At 27.9% G+C, this 22,466-nt stretch overlaps 1 protein-coding gene and 2 long non-coding RNA genes across 3 annotated transcripts in view; 2 read left to right on the forward strand and 1 right to left on the reverse strand.

Moving 5' to 3' along the window:
* LOC127285259 (E3 ubiquitin-protein ligase MIB1) overlaps nt 1-22,466 on the forward strand; it is a 490,224-nt gene that overhangs the window by 181,581 nt on the left and 286,177 nt on the right. The window lies entirely within an intron of this gene.
* Nucleotides 1-22,466, forward strand: part of LOC127285274 (uncharacterized) — a 209,816-nt gene that overhangs the window by 1,461 nt on the left and 185,889 nt on the right. The window lies entirely within an intron of this gene.
* Nucleotides 14,788-16,756, reverse strand: LOC127285273 (uncharacterized). The gene is made up of 3 exons (XR_007843581.1): nt 16,658-16,756; nt 16,113-16,253; nt 14,788-15,069 (listed from the first exon to the last, which is right to left on the reverse strand). It is a non-coding gene; the product is annotated as an uncharacterized LOC127285273 (long non-coding RNA).

Genomic DNA, 22,466 nt, shown 5'->3' on the forward strand with positions numbered 1-22,466 from the left:
ATAATTTGCTTAGCAAACCCTTCATTAATTACATCTAGACTCTAATATAAATGCTGCAGTTAAAAAAATACAAATACACATTCTCGATTGTACTTGTACCATTTCAAAATTATTAGGCACTGAAGTTTTGATCTTTATTTTCCTGTGTAATTTGAGAGAGTCACGAATTGCCTGCTATAAAGGAAACACGAAGATACATTTACCAATAGAGATCATCTATTACGTACCCTCATTTATACCGGTTCATATGTGTGTTGTCATATAAACTTATATGATTAGTTTACATTTGTGGAATTGTTTTTATTATTGCTATGGTTCATATATAGTTGATATGACATACTATTATTATTCCAGAAAATCGATTATATGTTGAATTGATTGTCATCTGGAGCTGTAATAGTTTCTACCTACTTAAGTGTGAATCGATGGTAATTTGAATTGTAATTTCAACTTGAATCAATATTGGTTTTGAAATAGTTATTTGTTTGGATTTTCAATGACTATTTAAATAATTTAATTATTTTAGATAAGATTAGTCAGTTTAATTGAAAATTAAATTGAGACGAGGTAATAAAATGAATAATTTATTTATGAACAATTTTTAAATGTTTATATTAAGGATTGGGGTACAAAAGTTCCAAAAAAAAAGTTCCAACCCAAAAGTTCCAAGAGAAAAGTTCCAAAAGTACAAAAGTTCCAAAAAGAAAATTCCAATAATAAATTTTCAATAATAAAGTTCCAAAATAAAATTTAATAAAAGTTCCAAAAAGTGTAAAAAATTGAAAAAAAGAAAATCGTGTTGCAAAGTTTCGAAAATTTTAAAAATGCGTTAACCTCTTCTCGATTTGGAGCATGATTATAATTTGCGCTATTACAATGATTTTAAATAAATAATATTATTTACTGACTTCTAATTTTTAATTTACTTTAAATTTTACCAAAAATTTTTCGAAACGTGTTCCTTGTTTACTTTAATTTTGACACTAAAATATTTTTGAAAAACAACTGAATAATGATAATGAGATTAGCTGCTTATCGTTTTACATGATTATTATTATTTCATCTCATTGTATTTTTTTTTTCTTTTGGAACAAATTTGGTACTTATTTGGAACTATTAATACTTTGGAACAAATGTACTTTGGGAAAAAGAACTTTTTGGAACTTTTTGGCTTGGAACTTTTTTTTTGGAACTTTTGACTCCCTACCATATTAAGATTACTTTAAAATTTTTAATAGATCGGTAGCTACTTTGTGTCAAATATTCTTTATTATTAAATAAAAGTGTAACTATAAACTTCAAAGATTCAATATTTATTAGTAAGGAATAAATTTTATTTATACAACTGAAAGTGTATCAATAAAATTAGGAAGAGGTCCTAATAAAATGATTTTGAAAGTATTAGTCCAAGTTTTATTGTACTAATTTTCCAGGGAAATTTTGAAAGTATTGATACAAAGAATTAAAATAGTTATCCACACCTTTCGTTGTTTATATTCTTTTAATATTTGTATTTGGATTGAAATACTTTTTAACTTCTTTGAAAATAAACTTCGTATTGTAAATTTGGAAATCTTAGAAATGAAAATTTTTGTAGTAGGGGAGAATGGGGCAAGGATATTTAGTTGCAGTTATGCTTAGACGGCTTGCTCAAAAATCGTGTCATTCATGGTATATTTGCGTCATAACACCAATAGATGATAGTAAAAATTGGAAGCCAATCTAACACCATTTGCGAAGTCAGGAGTTTATTTTTGTAAAAAGTCTGTTTTGCTAAAATGTCAACATAGTGTTCATCATATTGTTTTCTATATTAGTGCTTCCGAATATTTATTTACGTAAGTGTTTTCCGGAGTGGAATTTTCTGCTGAACACGAATATCGTATTTATTTTTAAATTAATTTACGTCGTTCCTTAAAATTTAGAAAAAACTGAAATATGGGCTTATGGGGTAATGCAATAATTTATATTTAGAAAAAGTTTAAAACATATTAGTAATACTTGATGTATCATGAGCCAAAAGTTCTGAACGTTTAAATGAACGAAATATTTTTTTCAATCTATAAATTATTAAAAATTATAATGGCAATTTAAAATAAAACAGTAAATTAAACAAATTATTAAAATAATAACTTCTTTTTAGATATTTAAACCAATATTTTGTAATAAAATTCGTACTTAAAGAAGTTGCAAAAAAAATTTAGTTCATTTGAACGTTCAAAACTTTTGGCTCATGATATATCAATATTGAATACTCTAAATCCAATAAAATAAAGAAAACGAAAATTTACTGATGTTCTATGACATTTTTAGCATTCGGATTCTTTTAACTATTCTTTCCCCGGTACTGGGGCAAGGATGGTTAAAAATTTTTTTTTACTTTTTCATTCATATCTCAGGGATTGCAGTCTACAGCAAAATAATGTATAGCAAAATTATAGCCAAATAACCAGGCTTTCCAAAAGTACTACTCGTTTGCAGATACAAATTCAGGTTTGGTCGCTAGATTCGAAAACGATTTATGCCCCATCCTCCCCTATTGTTTTTTTAAAAATAATTTTTTCAAACTTGAACTTGTTTTTAGTGATTATTTTTTTGGTACTGTTTTCAGAAATGAAAATTTTATACTGAAGTCTAATGGAATTTCTCTTGGTTTTTAAAGGGACTGATTCCAACTTCACTTCTTTAGATAAAGATAATATGATTATGAGTCAGGCCCATTTTCGGGGACTCGAATTTACAAAAAGGATATATCAAATAAAAGAGAGGATTTTAATTTTAACAATTTTTACAATATTATTTGAATAATAATTTTTAATTATAAATTGTATTAAACAATTGTTATTTAATTAATTATTACAAAATTATAATTTTATAATAATAATAATTTTATAATTTTATAGCAAGGAAAATTTATTAATTCGTATGTTTTATTTTTAATTATTATATAACACAATAAATTGACTTCTTCACTCTTTTATGTTTTAACTATTACTGACTGATTGCTATTCAATACCGAATATGTGACTACTGCTTGGTAACTGACTGGTGGTGGTGTCAATGTCTATTTATTAAAAACATATTTCATTATTTGAAATAACATTATTTTATTCATAAATAACTTAATTGTTAAATATGCAAAATATTATTTATTTTATGTTACCGTGACGTGACAGTAATTCAGTGTAGATTCAGTTTTTAATAAATATTAATAAAATCTAATTTTGAAAAGTGGATCATGAGATATAAAATCAATTTTATTATGATTTAAGGAGTTATCAGAATTGAAATGTGATTTATGTATTAAGAGCATCTTAATTGAATCCAGTTTTTCAAGTGCACGTAGAAGTGTATACATAAACGTGTGTGTGTGTTAAAGTCTTGAGTGTACAATGCATGAACAAGACGCGTACCTGCACGTACGCGGTACAACAACACCAGTGCAGCAACCACAAGCAAGAGAAACGTAGGAGAGTGCCGTACGGTGCGGCAGCACGAAACTTGGTACATATAACAAGGATGGCAAACTGGAATGGGGTTGACTGCAAGCGGCGTGATCGGGTGGTGATGGGGGGCTGTAGGGATGAGAGACGAGTGTGGGGAACAGGGGATGGCCAGAACCGTTTTATGCATACCGAATGCATACCAACCCATTTCGATGCATCGCATACATGGACAATTGATTTATAACCGAAATAAAGCGTCCTCCTTTTCGATAAATAGAAAAACTCTTTCTCTCTCTTCCATCGTATTCGCGTGGAAAGCGTTACTCGCGTTACAGGAGACTTTTGTTCCGCTTTTCAAACCGTTATCCTCACCATTTTTCTTCACTTCTGAACGATCATTGCCTCACACAATCCCTTCTCGCGCACTATCTTTTCACCAATATTGATTTTATTTTGTTTTTCTTTCTTTTTGTTTCAGGTACGTGACGGTCATTTTAACTTTTGCTCTTATGTCGGCTTCGGTTAATCGTAAGTATCAGTACCAAAGACTGCAATATTGGTTTCGTGACAAACCATCCTATCACATCTGCTCATATTGCTATCGACCAGCAGCAAAGGTATGATTGGTTTCTTCACTCTTCTTCATCTTCTTCTTCCTCAGAATTTCACACTAGTCTACTTGGATCCGACATTTACCGAAAAGTAATCTCCACACGTACGAGTAATATTTTTCAAATTTGAATTTTCAAAAATCATTTCATAATTCATTTTGTAGGGACTTTTTTTAAATTGCAATTGAACCTCATTATGAGGCTCATTTTTATGGATTTTTAAAAAAAATTGATATGATTTTGTAAATTTAAAGGGAATTTCGTTGTGATTTGGGAGAAAAAGAGTGAAATTAGCCATAGAGAACAAGGGGGCCTTATTTAAAAATGCAGGAGTACTTTAATTTGATCTAAAAGTGCGTATACCTAAACGCTTATAAATTGTGAGGTTTATAAAAAATTAAATCTTTTAATTTTAAATCTCTATAAAATAAATTCTCTAAAAATTTCTTTCCAAAAGGAAAAGGCTTCGATAACGAGATGTACAAGAGTGTCTGACTTAACACCAAATATTGAAAAAGAACCCTCACCATAAAAAGAGTAGAAACTCGCAGCAGGCAATGGGAATACTTGCCGATGAAAGCGCTCGATGTTGATTGGCTGAGGAAATTCCATTATTGGAAGTGGCCGTTGACTCATTCAAATTCAAATTTTCTATCAATCAAAATTACTGTTTCTGTTAATAATTTGCAAAAGATTTCTATCCGATGTTCTTGCAGGGTAATTTTTGATTGGACAATGTTGATTTCTATGTTGTTCATCCCTTCTGCTGGTTGACTGCTGAACAACAATAACAATGACGTAACCTCAAATGATGGTTGCTCTACGAAGTCTTTTTAATGTAAAATGGGGTTATACAATTAAATATTTGGATTGAGTTTTCCTAATGTGTACCAAGTTCTATACACCAATAGTTAACCTCAAATTATTTGCTATAATCTCGCCAAATATCTCGGTCATCCTTTATTCACGAGAATCCTGCAACGATAAAGGTCAGTTTTGCTCGACGTCATCAAAAGTTTTTGTTGAGGTTGTGGATTTATAAATGAATTAAACACGTTTGAAATAAGTTTAATACAAATTTATTAAAGTGACAAATATTTAATAACAGATCAGTAGACGTTTCTCGTTCAACAGATTCATAAGGACTAACCAAAAAAGCAGCTACCTGGACGACCGAAGTCCAGACCCCTACTTGAAAAACGCATTAGACACTTTACCTGAATATAAGAGAAGTTAGTTTATTACTTTAAGCTTCGTAGATTCATAAGGTGTGGAGTTTATGAAGACAAGAATACTATTTCAACTGTTTTTCTTGTTGAATTCTTTATAATTTCAGAAACCATCGGTGTAGAAAATCAGGTGTTGTTTTCGATTGTTGTCATCATTGATTTGAATTTGTCAATCAGGAAATAATGAATTTTTTGAAATTTCTGTGATGTCATCTTCTTGAGTTGATTGGTGAATCTTACAAAAAAAGAAACAATACAAATACAACGTCATAAAATGTAATGTTATAAATGCCTGTGACTTGAAACGAATAGGGCGGTAGCTTTTTTTAATTTTTATTTGAAATCAAAAAATAGTACATGTCCGATACAAGTTTGGACTAAAAATTGGTCATCTGAAGCCTCATTACAAAACTTTTGTACGTTTTCAGGTGTAAAAACTTCAGCCTTTTTAGATTGATATCTAACGCTTTTCAGTTTCATGAATAATTTTAATTTCACGTACAAGTTCATATTAATATTTTCATTTAGATTCAGCATAGTTTTTAACATTGACCAGTGAAACCATAAGGTCAGTGGTTTCCACTGTTTCTTGACTGCTAATCGAATATATTTTGTTTCGAAAATGTTATAGAAATTAGAAATTCAATAAATTAAAATTCGTATAAATTGTCAATTTGTTGCTCTAAATATAAAAAAATAAAACTAAATACTTCAATTCAGTTAAAATTTAGACAATTAAACATTTGAATTATACTTACAAATTTTGGCTTCTACGTTTTCAGAGGTTATACATGTAATGGCGGTGTACGTCCAGTTACCTAGTAACGAGTCGACTCGGTTAGCGTCATACACCTTCGTTTGTTTCCGTACAAACTGTGCAACAAAGTAACTCTGTATTCTGATTGGAAGAATACAGTGCGACAATGTAACTCTGTAATTGCATTGGTGGATTCTAGAAACTTTCAGCTATTGATTGGAAATGTGCCATTTTTTTACATTTTCATGAATTAAAAGTTCCGTTTTCTATTTCAGTGTTATGAAGAAAAATTTTACATGTGGGAGAAAAATTATTTAAGGAAGGGATAAAAATTTATTAAAGAGGTGGTAAAAATTTTAAGCGAGGGAAATTCTTTCAACCAGAGAAGGAGAAGCAAATCAGAAATTTTTCTGTAATTTGCTATGGTTCTGGTAATAAGTTTCTTTGGGATTGGTACAATGAGATGGAAAAAAGTTTTTTTCTTACTAATTTCCATTAAATTATTTCGTATATTTTTAAATTGGATAATTAAATTTTTTTGCCTATAATTTCATTTATGATTGAAGACATAAGTCTATGCATTCCTTATATGTGACCTAATATCAATTAAATCAATTTGGTGGTATTAAAACACTTAAATTTCGACCAGTCAAGTACCTGACTTGTAAACTCGACTCTTGCGGTTATTAACGAGGAAGTTTGAATCCTATCAAAGTCTGAGTGTGATTTACTGTAATGTGAAAGTAATCTTCAAACCATTAGGTTGCATTAAGATGTTTTGCAATTGTTAGAGAAAGATGAAATCGATTTACTCTGTAAATGTAATATAGTTTGTTTCTTCTAATTATAAATTTCACTGGCTTGTCGAAATTAATAATTATTATTGACACGATTTGAATCCTGAGATTTTAAATTATTTCCCAAATGAGAATTTATATATTTTTTATAAAAATTTACCAGATGGAACATTCGGACATTTATAATTTTAAGATAATAAAAATTATGCGTTTTAAGAATTCTATCAAATAACTAACAATTAGTCAAATAAAAATTTTTTGAAGTAAAGATTTCACTCTCAAAGTCTCAACATTCCAGATTTCGCATTCCATATTCATCTGAAAAATCCCGTGTAGAAATTGAAACATGGTGCAGATCAGATCCAGATTAGGCGAAATATGGTCCTAGTTAGGGAAATGATCAAATGAAACACCTTACCTGAACTGGGCCTGGCAATACATTTTGAAATTAAGGGCCAAATAGGGTTATCAAAGGGGCCACAGATGTCATTATTTTGTTTAATTAATTCAGTTAATAACCTCTTTCCTGTCATTAACATCATTAAAAAAAGACACGTTTGCACGTATTTTCTAGCTCAGCAATTAATAAAGTGCCGTTCGTGCTAAAAATATTTGAGATTTTACAAACTAAGTGAACAAAAATTATGTAAATTATGATGTATTGATAGTAAGTAAAACATTTTGTTTAAATTACAAAAAAATAAGTTGGCTTGACAGTATTGAAAAAACTACATTGTTTCTTCCTGCTCAACATTAACATTTTAATCATATAAAGATAATTAAATCACAAATTATAATTAATAATTGAAATTTTAGTGATTCCTTAGACTGAAAAATATAAATTTTATATAAAGAAATGTTTGTTTACTTTAATTTCTAATTGGTAAAATTTTAAATCGGTTCTTTTATTATATATCTGGTTTATGAATAAAAATATTATAATAAAAATATTAAAATAGTAATTATTATTTATAATTTATAATTAATACAATTAACTTTTGTAATAATTTTGTTTATATAAATAATTTTCACTATTAATTATTGAAAATCGAAATAAAATACTGAAATGAACGAAATTGTTAACCCTTTCATTTTAGTTAGTAAATTTTTATTTTGTCAAACAAAAGGAGATTATAGAGGATACAATATATAAACGAAAAAAAGTAACACAACAAAAATGAACTTTAAAAATCTAACTTCATCCTCATCTTGCGTCCTCCTTCCCAATCTTTTGCATTGTTAAACGCAATTGCGAAGAGACCTAGAACGCTGTCTTTGCTCAAGTTGAATTATTCCATCAGTACATTTGGAATAATTAAAAAAATTCGAAATTTTAATAAAATAAAATTTTATATGTTTATATAATTACTTATTAGAATTATTTTTTTAATGATAAGAAAATTAAAAAGTTTCAACAATTTGTAATTTAAAAAATGTTAAATACTTAAGCAATATTAATTTCAGGAATATAATGCAAATTTAAAGCTTTTTGAAATATTTTATTTAAAAATTAAATAATTTTGTTTCATTTAAAAATAACTTTTTGCAAAATTTCAAAAGGTATCATTAACCTAAAGAGAAATAATTTCAAGAAACATGTTTTAAAAAATAAATAATTTTTTGCAGTCATAGAAATGGGCCGCATAGATAATTTTGGTGTAATTTAACTTTGCAACATGATATTTAGATTAAGAAAAATTGTAGAAGTTTCTAAAATTAATTGTTAGAAAATCTTAATTAAAAATATTTACTTACTTTCTTTACACTCTAAATCTGAATCAGTGAAAATTTCACTGAATTCAAATCAGTGGCTCAGTTTTCTTTAATTCATCAGTGGAATTTCACTGAGAATCAGTGGTTTTTACTGATTCCCAGTGAAATTCCACTGGTGAATTAAAGAAAACTGAGCCACTGATTTGAATTAATAGAAATTTTCACTGATTCAGATTTAGAGTGTAGTGTTTTGCATTAAATTTTTAAGTCCTTTTATAAATCGATATCTCCTCACTCTTTTTGTACTTTTTTCCTTTGCCATTTTATTGTAACACTTCTTTATTTTAAACATTCATGAAAGACATTCACTGACAATCTGACATTTATTTTTATTACTTGAATGTGGTCATTAAAAAAAGAAATACCAAAGACTTCATTTATTACTTTTTTTAAAAATGATTTTTGCAGTCTGGGGCCCTATCAGGTCCCGGTAATTCCCCGATCAGGCTATAATGAGGCAAGCCTTATCAGGGCCAGATAGCAAATAGAATTTAACTAGATCAATTTCTACACGGGATGTAATGCGTAATGTAGAATTTGAAATGTGTGAAAAGTAAAATCCGGAAGTTTTTTTCTCTCTATATGGTGATGAAAAAATAATAATAAAAATAAAAATTTTTGTCGAAATGGTTAGTAACTAAGCGAGAGATTATATGTGAAACTCTCTTGGCATAGAAATCGATTGAGGCCACTTTTCGCGTACCTTTCGCCGTTAGCAGAATGGAATTAAGGACTAAGCTCACAATGCCGAGGCTACAGATATCCAACGCTATTCGAATTCTCACAATAGATGTGAGATAGCGAGATCTTTTTTCTCCCAGGAGCCATAGGATTGTCCCTTCGATAGATTTATCGTGCTGTTCTTGCCGGGAAGAAAAGTTTTCCTCTTTCTTTCCTTTTCCTTCTCTCTACTCTCATATATATATACCTTTTGCTTGTGGCGATCAGAATGATCAACTTTCTTTTGCTTCTCCCTCTCTCTTTTGCTCGTTTCCTTTCTACCATTCGAAATTATGTCCTCTCAAAATTTAGAGGCATTAGGCCAGAAACACATTGCACGTGATTCAAGAATTATTTCCTTTCTCCTTTTTAGACACTTTTCGTGAAACACGACTTTCTCGAGTTTTTCACACTAAAAATTGTTTGAAAAATTTTACAGAGAATATTCGTAGAGGAACGATGGCATTGAATTTTGGGGAAAAATTACATCTCCTTTTTCAAAAGTTTATATATTTGGCAAAAAAAAAACTTTGCAAAGAAAAATACTTTTGTGTAGGTTATTCAGTTTTTATATGAAAGTAAAATATATTGGTAATATTCGAATGGATACCAATCCTTTTAGTTAAATGGACAATTTATTCAACTGTTTTTCTTTCCATTTGTCGTGTTCTATACTTCAGATTTTAATGTTTTCATTTTAGTTGTTTTACTTATGTATTTGATTTGTTCTTTTTTATATATATGTCTGAAATTAAAATTTCGCAAGAGCAGCAACGATAATGGAATGAAAAGTAGCGTAAATGCAAATTTGGAATAATACAAATCGGGGGGATATGCAAGTTTCAGGAAAATGCAAATTTGAGCAAATGCAAAGTAGAAAATACACAGGTTCGGAAATATGGAAATATACTAAAGTTATGATGTAGATTTTGGAAAATTTGTTCATGTGAACTGACCCAAGTAAAAAAAATTTTTGATTATCTGAAATCAGTCTAAAAGTTAACAGTTTTTAATCTTATATATATTGGATACAAACTTTAAGTGTACTTAACACCTTAACATAACCTAAAACTAAAAAATGATTTTTTACAGAAGTTAAAAGTATATTTGAAATTTATTACACCAAATTTTGAAAGATTTCATTGCATAATTTGAAAAAAATATTTTAAGTTAAAATTTGTTGTCAAATAATAAATATTTAACATTTTTAGATTTTTTCTTAAAAGTTATGCGTTTTTGTTAAATAATGGTTTGTATAAAAGATAAAAACTTTATTTTTATTTAAATTTTGTAAACCATTGAAATATTAAGAAGTTATTGATGTTTCAAAATTAAAAAATATTTAAAACCATGACTTTTAATCTTGTTTTGTTATTAAATTTTCATTTAAAATTTAATTTTTAGCATCTATTTTATAGACGCTTTAAAAACTTATCGATCGACCTATTTTCAAACCTTATACAGCTTGAAATTAACAAGTTATTGAAAATTAAAAAATTCTAAATTTATTTTTTAAAAAAGATATTTTTAAGAGTTATTTTTAATTCTTAATTTAAACTCTAATAATATATCATTTCTAGATTATATGGATTACTGAAACCTTTCACTTATTCACATTATGAAAATTTTATGCTTCATAAATAAAGAAAATTTCTTTTTTTACATTTTCAATCAATTTCAAGTTATAGTCAATTTTAAATTAAAATAAATATGAAATGACCCATATGAATATAGCCGCAAGTTCCCCCCTCTACCCTCCCTCGCAAAAAATGACCTAAATTTTAAGGTTATGTTCGTTTCAAGACTCTGAATAGAGCCGCAAGTCCTCCCCCCTCCCTTCTCTCTCTCTCTCTTCTTCCCTCTCCCGCCAAAAATGACATAAATTTTGAGGTTATGTTCGTTTCAAGATTCTGAATAGAGCCGCAAGTCCTCCCCCCTCCCTTCTCTTTCTCTCCTTCCCTCTCCCGCCAAAAATGACATAAATTTTGAGGTTATGTTCGTTTCAAAACCAAATAGAGCCGAAAGTCCACCCCTCTCTCCGTATTTCCCGCCAAAAGTGACCTAAATTTTGATATTATGTTAAATTTTAAGGTTAAGTTATTTTGGCGGGAAACAACCAAAAACAAACATAACCTCAAAATATAGGCCAAAATTTAGGGCAAAAAGACAAAGAAACAAACTTAACCTCAAAATTTCTGTTAAACTTTGAAGGAAAATGACCAAAAAACGAAAATAACCTTAAATGTATGTCAAATTTTAGCTGGAAAATTTAACAAATTAGATAAATTTTGTTTTTAAATTGAAAATAATAAAAATTATTGTTAATAAAAATCGTAAATAACATTTAAACAATTAAATAATAAAATATTAATAATAGTTTTAAATTCCAGAAATTGGCTAAACATTAACTCAAACATCTACAAAAACAATAAAAAACAGGGGGTTGGCGCGCAGGGCGGTGGTGCCCCCCTAGTATATATATATTATATATAATATATATATAATAATATATATTATTTGTTAAAAAACAAAATTGTTGAAAACGTCATTGTCATATGAACTACGATTTTGATAACTTAATGTGTTCGTCAAAAAAGGTTTAAAATTTTGTTTACAATTATTGTCAATTAAATAATTTAATTTTCAATAATTTTTTTTATTTAATTATCTCCATAAGGAAGCAAATTGTTCATAAAATGAACACACAAAATTCATACTTCAACTTGGCAGCAGTTTTTTGTTATGCTGTAAACAATTTTTATCTCGAAGTTTCTTAGAACGAGATTAATGAAATTTCATCTACTATAAACATTATTTTTATAATTACGATTGTTGAAAAATACTTTTTTATGTTCCTTTTTTAATGAAACATTATTTAAACATACATTAATTAACAAATACACAGTGTCGTTGTTTTTAGAGTTATTTTCTAATAAAATCCACGTTTTTAAAAAAAAATTTCTAAAATATATTTTTCTCACAAAATTTATATTTTTAAATGCATTTTATTTAAATAATGTTTCATTAAAAAATAAACATAAAAAAGTATTCGTCAATCGTAGTTAAGGATGATAAAGGCCCTAACATAACCTCAAAAACTTAAAAATGATTTTTAACGCAAACAAAAATTAAAAATTCATTTTTATTAAAGTTGTTTGCGTTGAAAGGAGTAAATTCTTTACATAATATTTATTAAAACTGCAAGTGTATTTTTAACTGTGGATCAAAATTTTGTGTACATTGTAAGAAAGAAGAAGTTGATTTTTTTTGAAATGACTATATCTCGATGAAATTGCCATTAAAATTTGTTCTCTAAAATGGCCTTCTGGATGAAAGCGATCACTCGGAAGCACGAACCCTATGCATGCATTCATTATTCGCGTTCGCGTCCAGTATCCATTCGTATTCATATCCGAATTGCTTTTGCAGCGACAGTACGTGAATAGAGTGGCGTAATGGCTCCTCTCTCACACACATACACAGAGAATGTATTGCCATTTATCTATGGTAGCATCTATCGTAGTATGGTCATTTGACAACTGGACATATTAACCCATTAAAAACTACAATTTTTTTTTCAATCGACAGAAAAATGACTTTGTTCATTGTTTGCTTATTTTTCTCATAAACGCAAAACTGCGGAAATTTCTGTTATTGCTTTTTCGGTAATAGTAAAGCAGTTTCGTAATACCGAAAAAAAATTCATCTTTTAAAATAATTATTTGGAATCATATTATAAATACGATAATACATAAATTACAAGCTTTTTTTATTTATGGGACAATCCATTATATTTCAACAAAAGTCGTTGTGTGGGCAGAGTTGCCAATGACTCTACCTAAACGTAACTGCGCTTGCGCTACGACAACACTCTTATAGGTCGAAAAAAGCGCGCTTATATAAAATGCTTAATAATAAAACGTTAAGAAAGCGTTAATTTTCTTAACGTATTTAAGTATATAATAATAATAATAATAATAATAATAATAATAATAATAATAATAATAATAATAATGATAATAACAATAATAATAATAGTAATAACAATTTTAAATCATTTTAATGAAATTCTTCACGAATTCAACTATTTTAGCAATTTTTCAATTAAAGATTTTATAAAATTCAATAGGTAGCTAATTAAATTTTTTTTTTTAATCAGAAAATAAAATAACCAAAAAATTTTAATTCAAAATCAGTTAAGATGCAATTATTTGCAAAAATTATAATTTAATTATTTCTAAAATTCTTCATCTAAAACTTTCTGAAATTTAATAATTTTAACTATAACTCTTTTGAAATTCAATTACTTTTAATTATTTTTATAATATATTATTCGAAAAGTCAATTATATCTGTAAGCATTGGTCAATTAAAAATCTTTTTAAATTTAATTTTTGTCTGCAATTTCTAATAAATTCTTCATCAACAGAAATAACCGAAAATTTTATTAAATAATCATTTGAAGTTCAATTATTTTTTAAAATTTGAATTGTAAGTCTTTAAAAATTCTATTACTTTTAAACAATTTTATCTAAAATTATTTAATAAATTATTTTTAATTTTGTAAAATTTAATTACTGTCTGAAATTTAAAAAAATCAGTTAAAATTCAATTATTTCTAAAAATCCCAACTGTAATTCTAACACAATTCAATTATTTTTATTAATTTTAATTTTTATGTAAAAATTCAATTTTTCAAAAATGTTTCAAATAAAATCTCTAAAATTAAATTTTTGTCAGAAATAAAAAAGAATACATCAGTTTAAATTTGCAGAAAATTTATTTAAAATTTTTTGCAATTCAATTATTTCAAAAAAAAAAATTTAATTTAAAAATCTGTAAAACTTAATTATTGTTCAAAAATCTTTTGACTATTAAAACTGAAAATTATGACAAAATTTTTAATTTTAATTAATTTTGTCTTAGATTTTGAAATAATCGAAATAAAATTTCTTGATAATATTCCTACGGAATTATTCTTATGAAGGAATTAACAAAATGAATTTAATATCTAATAACATTAGTTATTTCAAGTAAAATATTTATTTAATAATTAAAATTATATAAAATAAAAAAAATCGACTTTTTTTAAAATGTAAATTGACTAAAACGATTTTATTTGTACCTTAAAGTTGATTCAAGGCCTGCCAGTATAATTAAATGTGGTAGAACTTCAAATTCAGAAAAAATTATCTTAAATTAATAATAAATAAATAATAAATTAATAATAAATTAATTAATTATGTATTTAATTACTAATAATTATTAATAATAATTACTTTATTAGACCCTAAAGTCGAAATAATATCAACACACAATATTTAAAAAAAATTTAATTAAAATTCGAAATTATTGTAATTAATAAATATAAGTAGAATTTTGAAAAAAAATGAATTAATAATTGTCTTGTCGCAAACTGACAACAAAACGTAATCCTTGCATTTGTGTCGTGAACTCTGATTAAAAATTATGGGCTTTTACTATTTGCTCCTGTCATCCTTATGATCCCCAACGAGTACGGGACGTCGAGTGGAGTTAACGAGTTGGCTTTCATGCATCCTGAGAACTCCCTCACTAAGTTTCGCACTCCACAAAGCCAACAGGTGAATAGTTGACTTTACCCGGATTTCCCGTTCTTCCCTTATTCTGGAATCCTTTTGTTTCTCAACGTGGGACATTATTTTGTACATTTCTTTCTTCATTCACCTCAGCCTTTCATGTCCACTCAAATTTCACTCTAAAAAATAAACCTTTTATTGTTAGTAACTTCAAATAAGAACAATAATCAAATAATAATTTCTTTATTACATTTTTCACTATGTGGTGAAAATTTCATTAAACTTTATTTTTAGTTGAATTTTCCAAATTCCAAATATATGTTATGTTAAGAAAAAGAATTTTTTAATTTAATTTTATTTTTATTTAATTTTAATTTTATTTATTTTTAAATAAGTCACGGTGACGTGACATACAAATTAAAATTTTTTAAAATAAGTCCATTTCTATTGGTTTTGTTGATTGAAATGTTAATTTTACCATCCATATGTAATAGTAAAAATCATAAAATTTCATTTAATTTTATTTTAGTATTTTACTATAATTATAATTATATTTAAATCATATTTATAAAATCTACTTTCGTTATTTATTTAATTATTTATTCTGTCCGTGAATTTGATAAATTGAAAGAAAACGTCTTAATATTGTACGGAATATAGCTTCAGTAGTAATGTCAACGTTAAGTCAGACTACATTGGTTAGCGTCTCATCAGGGAATACAGTTCTGGTGGGATGAGTCTTAACTTGAAATACTAACATCGATTTTCTGTCATCATTCTTCCAAGTAGATGAAATTTTTTTTTTGTCAGAGATGTAAAGTTTTAATTATTTTTTTATATTGAAAAAAAAATTAGTGTACGAAAAAAGTTGAAAAAATTTCAACTCATTTTTAATAGTGTCCTCTAATCAGACAATTTTTTATACATTAGAAAATAAAATGTTCAGTTCCCTGAATATTAATTTTTTTCCTACATGTTAATGTGTAAGAAAAATTTTCCATAAGTTTTTAGAAAAAAAAATAAAAAGTTTAAACAAACCTACGAAAAATAGTAATAACTTAATTTTTTTTATATATTTACACTTTAATGATTAATTTTTTAAAGGCTTGCAAGTATTAAAATTAATAAAATTTTATCTAAATTTTGAGGTTATGTTTCAACTAAGGCCTTGAATCCTAGAAACTTATGCCCTAGAATTTTGAGATTATGTTTGATCACTGACCTTGAATTCCTTATGCCCTTGAATTTTAAGATTTTTTTACCATGACCTTCAATCTTGGAGACATAGGACCTTGAATTTTGAGGTTATGTTGAATTCAATACTAATATAGGTAGATATATGGGTCGTTCTACGTCAATTCGTCTGTGGGTTTGAAGTTAAAATCAGAACCAAAATACTAATATAGGTATTATAATGTAGATTTTAATTTATTATTGAATTTATTTTAAATTTAAATTATTTATTATTATATTTTTAATTCCATTAGAATTCTACTTAGGAAAAACTACATCCAACTCAGGAATTCCATTATTACTTGACAGCAATAATAGACCGCGGAGAGGGGGATAAGGCAGAACACCATTAATTAAACAAAATTTATAACAGTTACACTATTTCTTAATAATCACTTCAATTTTGATTTAAAAGAAAGGGGAAGAAGGCCGACTAACAAGATTCAAGTTGATTTTAATAATTATTATTATTTTAAATAATAATTAGATAAATTTAGAAGAAAAACGATTCATAATATATAACTGGGGACTCACCGGCTATTTGACGACGACGATGACGCCTCGTCCTAAAAATTATAAATTTATCACATTTCAAATTTAATTTCACAAAAAGGCACAAAACCAAGTTTGCACTAAGGACACCAGAATGAGAATGAGAGTAAAATGGCTGACGAGTCAAACTCGAAAGCGTCGCTGAACAGCGGCCTCTCTTCTCGATGTCATTGAGATCAATTACACGGAGAGAAGAGTTTCAGTCAATTTGACTATCACACGTTTAGTAACCGATTTTTAGTATGTTTTACCTCGCCTTTGTAAGGAACACTATTCATTAATGTCAAATTCACTATTCGTTTAGTACATCTGACAACATTTTAGTTAACATTAACATTTGTTTTGTCATTCAAAAACAAACGAAATTGTTTAGTGACTGTTACTCAGCGCGTAGTTACATTCACTACACTCTTCTCTCCGTGTAATGTTTAATAATATAATATCCGCAACCGATAATCGATACGCAGTCGTCGGTAACGTAGATCCCTGCACTATCCGATGTTTAATTGATTGATGCGAGAAATCCATAGGAAATTGACTGCCAATAATAGTTTAACAGATCGTCAAAAAAACATCAATTTCGCCTTCCTGGTGTTCTTGAATATTCGGGACTCTCATACAAATATATACAACCAGGAAATTCTCCCCTTGATGACTTCTAATTTCAATGATAGATAGTGATGTCCTCAACGTTTTTGTGACCCGGCGATAATCCTCAGTGCCTCGCGAGAGTTTTCATAACAGAACGAAAGAACAAATCAGAATCGAATTTATTTATTACAGGTCGACTATTAATCTAACGACTTTGACAAGTTGGTTTGCTAATACGTGAATTTGATTATTTAAACAAAATAACGTGAGTATTATAAAAAAATTTTTTATACTTTATAACATTTTACAGTCATTATGACTGGATTCCCATCCTGGTGTCGTTTATTTACAAAATTTATTTAAATTTATTATTTTTAAGTCATTTTTATGCGACAAAATGCCGCGTTAGATTATTTATATAGGTCATTCCATGTCAAGAGTAACCAACCTTACCTAACCTTGGTAAAAATACGGGTTGGTTACAGTTGACATGAAATGACCCATTCTAGAGACAGCGGTGAAATATTTGTATAACATAGAGAGAATATTATATAATTAAGTTAATTAATTAAAATTTGTTATTTATGATAAAATTCGAGGTTAATTCAAACGGAAATAAAATGTTTTTCATCTCTTTTTCTATAATATATTGTAGAACGGAATAATTGTGCATCTCACCCAGTGCAAGCAATTATATCGCGGAAGAACAACTTGCATAGAACATATATATATATATATATATATATATATATCTCGAAAGTTTAATCCATCTCGAGACTCGCAGCAGCGGCAGCAGTAGCAGCAACAGGAAAAGCGGTAGGTTTACCACTAGGTATAGGCATCAGTACCAGTAGAAGGAACAACAGTAATGGTAACAGCCGCACAATTTGGGTGAGATGCTCAGTTGATTAAACGCAGTCTAAACCGTTGGTGCATAACACGGAAAACGGCGCAAACTAAGCCAAGACACTGTTTCCTATTGTGTCAGTTCGTGTTAGCAAGTCCAACTACGACCTACGTCCTCCAGCTATAATTTCGTGCCACGTCGTGGCCTGACTTGGCGTGTGCGAGTAATTAAGAAGCGTGTAGGAGTTAGTAGGTAGCGTCGTATATATACTGCTGGCGCGCCTTGGGGTTCGAGGGAATATAGAAAGCGATTGCGAATCATAACCGTGACCCCTTCTAACACGCACATGCCAACGAGGAAGAAAAATTAAAGCTCAAGGTGTTCCTGGCTCTGTTGTATACTCACTCTCCTTCACAATCTTTGCCGATAATCTTCTGTTTCGTTTAAAACCGTCAGCAATTTAAGTCACTGTCACATATAAATAGGGGAACTACAACATTTCAAATTTAGGGGTCATTACTCCACAAAATATATGTCCTATAGTATGTTCAAAAAAAATACGCGAGAACAAATAAAAATTTATTTTACATTTAATAATTTTTCTAGTACACTTTTTGGTAAACAGGGGGTCAATTACGTAACTTTTTCTGGATCCCACATTCCGTATTCCGAATTCTATTTTTAAAATTCCGGATTCCAGTTTCAAAATTTCGTATTACATTCTGAAAGTGGAATCCCGAATACGGAATGTGAAAAATGGAATCCGCAATATGGGATCTGGAAAGTGGAATACGGAATGTGGAATATAGGATCCAGAATTTTAAAAGTGATTAATCATCCTAAATACTATTAATCTATTTTCAGTAAAATACTTGCGCACTTAGTTTTTCTTTATTAATACATATTATTTTTTTATAAAAACATTAAAAAAAAATTTTAGTTTTCGGTTTTTAATATTTAAAAAACCGAATACCAGTGAAAATAACGATAAAACTTTATATTACGTGACGAATGAAGATTTATGTGTTCAAAATAAATACACAATTTTTCTTTATGACAATCTTGTAACCATTTTTCTATAGCTAAAAATTTATAACAAAACACTCTCTATAAATTTTTAATAACAAGTATCGCGACAATGATCCATCAACACTTCAAATTACTCATATATCAATGGATGTACAATTTTATTTTTTTCTCTCTCCGTCTTTTCTATTTTACGCTTCATTGATTTCTTTTCTCATGATGATGAATTTATTTTTTTTTTTAATTTTATTTTTCCATTTCTTTTTTGTTTTCAATTTTTTATTTAAAAAAAAGGAAAGAAAGAAAAATTGAAATCCTATTTGCGTAGGATTGTTATTGTATATATATATAGTTTCAAAAATATTGTGCTTATCGAATTTTCATGCTTGAAATAATAAAGCTTACCAAGCGAATATATATGTTTTGAAGTTATAAGTCCATTTAATAAACTTTTCCGAATAGAATTTCACAATGTCTATCAGATTGTATACAATTTGTAATATAGAATTGCTATTATTTAAAGATTATTGTTGATAGAAAATATATGATATATAAATGTCACGTTTTCGATTTTATGTCAGTTGCGTTTAATGTCTTGACATTAAAATTGTTGATTGTCGAGAAATGCAAATACAGACAATAATAGAGAAAATTATATTTGCTTAACAGTTATACAAATCATTTCTAGTTGGTAATTTTCTGTAAACACATGTTATTGTAACACTGATTATAATTGAATGCAGAATTTTAATAGGTACAACAAATCTCTGTAACTGTTCTGGGGGAAAAAACATTGGTTTCTATTTATATAAAAAGAAAATTAATAATTAGAAAAAATAATTTAAAAATTAAAACAAAAATAATTTAAAAAATCATTCATTGATGTTTATAAAGAATAAAAATTAGTAATTAGAAAAATTTAATGTCCAATTTTATTTTTTATTTGATAACTAGTTCGAAATAATGTTTTTATTTGTTTATTTGTTTCAGGTAAGTGAAATTTTTGAGTCTTTTACGCCTTCAATTGTTTGGTAAGTAAAAATGAAGAATTTAATATAATATTTCGTCAAATAAAGATTTTCATCTTAATAATTTTTTTAACTTCTTTTTTTTTTAAAAAATTACAATTTATTATTACAGAAAAGTTTTTAAAAAAATGATAATATGAAGCTTAAAAACCCCGGCTAAGTTGTAGTACCTCTTTGCATTCATTTCCGTATGCATAACTTCTTATGATCATATTTCATGAACACTTTTCTTCCTAGAGGATGAAAATTTCTGGATTTTTTTAACCGTCTAGAATCTTATCCAGGTAAAATGAAAATCTTTAAAATTTCTAATTTTTGAACCATAGACAAAATCGTATAATTCACCCTAAAATAGTATTACAAATTTTAAAATATTTTAATTTAATGGTGCTTAAATTTATTGATATTTTAAATAGCCTTATGTTATGTAATCTGATTCTTACTAGTCATTATCTTGACATAATTCTTATGTGATTTGAAAGACATTTAATGTAAGAATTTTATATTACCCCCTAACAGCAACGGACTTTTAATAATATCCTATGGACGTCCTACCCGCATCCGGAAATTTGTATATCTCTAGGATGTCCTCAAGATATCTACGGATATACCTGAGACATCCTAGGGATGTTAAACTTTCCGGTCATCCTCTGGACATTCCTAAGATATCTTGAATATCCAAATGGTAATGGGGGATAACACGTTAAGTGATCAAGGTTAAAAAAATTTTTTCTTCAAACATGCTTACACTCGATGTAGTTGTAGTTCTCATAAATGTTAATTTTTGGAAAAAATTTTTTTTCCTTTAAATTATAGATCCGTATTTTCCGAGGGGGAGGAGGTCAAAGTTTTGGGATTTTACAGTACACCGCAAGTTTTAATAATTTTTAGGGTTTCGTAACCCAGGGCTGAAAGCCTTATGGTTTCGTTTTGGCGTTCGTCCGTCCGTCGTACATGGTAACCGCTTCCATGGCAACAGTTACTTACTATAACAATAGTTAGCATAACAATAGTTAGCATAGCAAAAGTTACTATGGCAATAGTTGCTATGGCATTAGTTGCTATGTCAATAGTTGTTATGGCAATAGTTGCTATGTCAACAGTTACTATGGCAATAGTCAATATTAACATGAGGAGTACATTTTTTTAATATTTAAATTATAAAAATAGATGAATTCATTCGTTTCCAAAGAAAAAAATTTCTTAAGCAATATATTTATTATATTCCAAAGTTTTTAGTTTTATTATGCTTCTTTTTCCTTAATTAGTTTAATAAAAAAAAGATTACTTACTTTTACAAATGAAAATAAGTTTTTTCTTCTTACAATCAGTTGAACACTACCGAACATTAAATAAATGCACACTTTTTTTATTAATAATTATTAAACTGAATAAAATTATTTCTAACTTGAAATTATTATATGTAATGTTTGAATTTTTAAACATTTTTCTGTATAATCCGCGATTTGATTCTCTAATGTAATTCGCTAGACAGTTTTTGCAATTAAATTTATAAATTATATTCATTTCATTCCACTTATCAATTGGATCCTTTCCTAATTTTATAATGCATCTTAAAGGTTGATTAACAATAGGAATAGTATGAATGTTATATGTTTTTAGAATTTTGGACAATCTAATGAAATCTGGATTATTATAAGGTAAACTAACTTTAGGAATTTTGTTTTTTACTCAAGTTTTGTAATTCAATCGGATTCATTGTACATATATATCATCAGCTAAATTTTTATACATCTCAGCAAGGAAAACTTTCTAAAATTCCAATAATTTAATTTTAACTTTTCGTTTCTTGAAAAATCAAATTCCACATTTCTTTTTTTTCTATCAAGAAAGTTGTTTCGCTTGCGACAACTGTGAAAATGGTTTAAAGCATATTTTCTTTATTATCGTGTATGTTAGTAATGCGGCAAAAGAGAAGAAAAAAGGGATTACTAAATTTAGGAAAGAACTTAGGTCGACCGGAGAAAAAGGAAGTGTGTACAGTAAAAAAATTCGCTTCTTTGGATTTGCGCAGCGTGTTCTTCTAAGTTAGCAGCCAGTCTCGGCTCAATCAGACCCTTGTTAACTCCAGCTGCCGTTACTGCGGATATCGAAGTATTGATTCCGTTCCTCCCTTGGAAAGTTTATGTCGGTATTACGGATTTCATGTCCCCACCACACTAAACTCTCTCTCTCTCTCTCTCGTTTCATTGCCGCAACTCGTTCATCCTAGTCGCTAGTTATTTGCATTTCAAATGACTGATTAAAAATCTATAATTACACCGACGAAAAACAGCAT

This window comes from Leptopilina boulardi, unplaced genomic scaffold, assembly GCF_019393585.1.
Source record: "Leptopilina boulardi isolate dan_hultmark-lab unplaced genomic scaffold, ZJU_Lbou_2.1 LbouV2_330, whole genome shotgun sequence".
NCBI classification, from domain to species: domain Eukaryota; kingdom Metazoa; phylum Arthropoda; class Insecta; order Hymenoptera; family Figitidae; genus Leptopilina; species Leptopilina boulardi.